Raw genomic sequence first — 4,199 nt, forward strand, 5'->3', positions numbered from 1 at the left:
TTGAAGTTGGGAGCCCGCCCATATAACAGAGGCATACATTTCAGTCTTTATATTTCGAGCATTAAAGTTGGGAGCCCGCCCAGATAACAGAGGCATAGATTTCAGTCTTTACATTTCAAGCGTTGAAGTTGGGAGCCCGCCCATAGAACAAAGGCATACATTTCAGTCTTTTTATTCAAAGTGTTGAAGTTGGGAGCCCGCCCATAGAATAGAGGCATACATTTCAGTCTTTTTATTCCAAGTGTTGAAGTTGGGAGCCCGCCCATAGAACAGAGGCATACATTTCAGTCTTTACATTTCAAGCATTGAAGTTGGGAGCCCGCCCAGATAACAGAGGCATACATTTTAGTCTTTAATTTTCAACTATTGAAGTTGGGAGCCCGCCCATACAACAGAGGCATACATTTCAGGATCAAGTCAGAGGACAATAAAACAGAGGGTTACAATAGGAATCCCCAGCAGTAAACAATAAAAATCCCCGGCACCGGGAAACAGAAGGTTGCAACAAGAGGTCACAGTACAAACTCAAGTACATGTGTCAAAAGAAGAAAAGCACCGGAAGAAATGCAAGCAGACAAGGAAGCAAGGCAACAAAAACAAATTGTACTCTAGCCTAGCTTCTTGTTTTCTTTTAAGCATGGTGTAACAAGGAGATCGGTAAGCAGTGGTAATAGCATGCAACAACAGTAACATTGCAGTCTCACGGTAGTCCCAGCTACCAAAACTTCCCGAACTACATTGACCTGATTCCTGTTTAGCCCAGGATATGTAGGAAACCTTTGAAGCAAAGGTTCGGTCAAATCTTTTTCAAAAAAATGCTTCACACGGAGTACTCAGATGGGCAAAAATCGCTCGCTTTATCTTTGCACGAAAACCCTTCGTGTCTTCGGGCAAAGAGGGGCAGCTGTAAGCACGTGATTTTTGCCCTATATGAGAATTACTCCCAAAAAATTCAAAAAATAAAATAATTTTCCTTGGTGTGCAATTTTGTGATATTTTGAATAATTATTTGTATTTGTCTGTGCATGTTTATTTGCTAAATTAATAAAAAATACAAAAATATGTCGCATTTTGCATGTAGGATTTAATTCTACAATTTGTTAGTAATTAAGTTTGTTTACAAAAAAATAAAAATTTACAAAAATAGGCATCGTTTGCATTTTTAGCATTTAATGTCCAAATATACAATTTTATGCTTAATTATTACTTAATTGTGCGTTAATTGTTATTGGAAGTTAATTTGCACTTTTATAACTTAATTTAGTTCTTAATAATAATTTAAGTATTTTTATAATTTAGTTTTAGAGAAATAAAAGAAGAAAAGAGAGCGAAAATATAAAGAAAGTCGGAATTGGGCCTCTTCTTCGATTTCAAGCCACAGGCCCAAAAAATGGCCCAATCTTCCCTACGACCCAGTCCATTTCGAACTGGGTCGACCCAGTCCATAACCCAACACCCCTATTATCTTACAAACAACACAAAACAAAAGAAAAGAAGAAGAAAACCCTAAAAAATACTAACCCATCCGCCACCCCCCTCTCTCTTTCTCTCTTCTCCTTTACCATCTTCAAGCTCCATCCATGGTTGCCCTACCCCCAACGACCACCCCCTCCAGCCCTTCCCCCTCACCCCGTCACACTCTCACACACACGCACAACTCCTTCATCTTCTTTCTTCAATAAGAAAAAAAACGCAGCCAACCCTCCGTCGAACCCCGTCGCGCTGCTGCATCGTCTGCTTCTTCGTAGTTGCTGCTGCATCGTCTGCTTCTTCTACTGTTGTTGCCCGATGCTGCATCTTCTACTTCTTCTACTGCTTCTGCCCGTCGAGCAGCTGATTCGAAACCACCTCGTCGTCGCTGGACAGAAAACCAACGAGCAACATGAGGTGAAGAAGAAGAAGCAACAGTCTTGGAGATGTTGCTGTCCGCCACTGCTGCGTTTTGCTGCTGCCCACTGCTGCATTTTGCTGCTGCCCGCTATTGCTCCATCATGCTGCTGCTTGCTTTTTCTACGACTAGCTATGGACGAGCTTCATCGAGCTCGAACTCGAGCTCCCATGGCTGCCGCTGCGTCTTCGTCTCCATTCGCGCTGCTGCTACTATGTCGCGCTGCTGCCTGCTCCGACGTGTTGTTGCTGCTGTTCCATCGTGTTGAGCTGCTGCTCCTGGAACTGCTACTGTAGCTGATGCGTCGTCTCCAAACGACGCCTAACGACCATCTTCTTCGATCGTCGTTTCGAGCCGGTTAGTGGGTTTAAGATTTGGGTTTAACATTCTTGTCTTGTTCATCGTTGAATTAATTTTTTTTAGTTTGTTCATGTGTTTTGTTGGTTTAATTTTCAGATTCAAATGAAAATTTAATTAATTGTTTTTCATTTTGTTTCATGTTAATTTTATTTATTTTTGTAAAAAGGAATTGTTAGTTTAGTTTTAATATAGAAAGGTATTAGTTTAAATCGTTCAAATCCGTTGTTTGTTGTTAATATAGATTTAGTTAGTGTTCATCTTGTTTGAAGTTCGTTTTTAATTTAGTAATTTAATGAGAAGTTATGTTTTGGTTTTAATTTTTGGATCATGCATCTTTGTTATAAGTTTTGTTGGATTTAATTTAAGAAAGATTAGTTGATTATTTGAATATTAGTGATTTGAATATGTTTATTTGTTTTGTTTAAGTTTAATTCGAAGTTTGAACAAAGTTTGTTTGTTATTGTTATTGAATATTTTCATTCATGTTCATACTTTGTTTGGTTGATCTTGAATCCGAAATTTGTATAGTTTGATTTCTTGTTTATCATTTATGATTATTTCTTGAATTTGTCTCATAATCTTGTTTAAGTTTAGTATAGGAATTGTTGGTTGTAATGTTGTTAGGGTTGATTTTAAGTTCAATATTATTGAATTTAGAAATCTGAATATACTTGTTTGTTGTTGTTGTTGTTGAATCGGAAAATAGGTTTGTTTGTTGCTAAAATATTGTTCAATCAAATTTTAGTTGTTCTTTGTTGTTCAATTTGTGTTCATGTGATTTGTTGTTGAAATATTGAAGAAATCATGTTCATGTGATTCGTTGTTTGAACATTGTTAGAAATTGATCATATTGTCTATATTTTGGTTAAGTTTGATTAATTGATTTGTTATAGCTGATGGGGTAATTTGGTAAATCGCAGTACGTTTGGGGTAAAATAGTAATTGCAATAAGGTCGGAGGGGTAGTTTAGGAATTGTACATTTTTGTAATTTTTTATGTGAAGCATGGGTGACAAAATGAAATGGGGTGGGTTGTGATATAGTTATTTAATATAAAGGGGGGACAAGACAAATTTTAGTGTGGGGAAATCTTGTATTTGTTTATGTTAGGCATGAGGGACAAAATATAATGGGGTGGTGTGATATATTTATTTAATGTAATGAGGATGAGTGGGAAGATAATGAGTTTGGTAGAGAAAGGGATTGATTTTAATTGATTAAAGAGTTGGGATAATATATAGGAAGTCTTGAAAGACACATAAAAAGAGGGAGGAGAGAGAAAACAGAGAAAAACGGACAGGGAGAATAAGATAAAAAAAAGGCTGAATATTTAAGAGAGAAAGAAAATTCCGAAAAATATTCAAACTTTCAAATAAAAAAAATAAAAAAATCTTCTGCTTTTCTTTCATTGTTTGAAATCAGCATTAATTGTTGTTGTTTCATAAAAGTTGGAAGCATTTGTTTTGGGATTACTACTCCACCGGTCTGTTACTGGGTTGTTATTGTTGCTGGGCTGTTGCTGTTGGGCTGTATTGTTATTACTGCTGCTGATTCTCATCTTCATTTTCTTTTGCTTCCAATATCAGGTACACAACTGACACACAGGTTATTGTAATCCGAATATGAAGCATGAATACGAAAAATGAAGAATTGAAATTCTGAATTATATTCTGAATTTTATTTGTATGTACAAATTATTTAGCTTGCAAAAATCAGAATCATGTAGCTATTTAATACATATAGTGGAACATCCGACGATAGTTTAACAGATGAACTATCTACATATATTGCATAAAAATAAATAAATGGTGTAGTAACTCCGTCGAGTCAAACATCAAACGAATAGGCCATTTAGTAAGAACTTGGCAGAAATATTGTTTAGTTAAATAATATTGGTTAATTTCAGCATGTGAATGGTCTAGGATTAAAATTAGATTGCTATGTTTTTTTTA

The sequence above is a fragment of the Nicotiana sylvestris genome, chromosome 3 (genome assembly GCF_000393655.2).
Source record: "Nicotiana sylvestris chromosome 3, ASM39365v2, whole genome shotgun sequence".
NCBI lineage: Eukaryota > Viridiplantae > Streptophyta > Magnoliopsida > Solanales > Solanaceae > Nicotiana > Nicotiana sylvestris.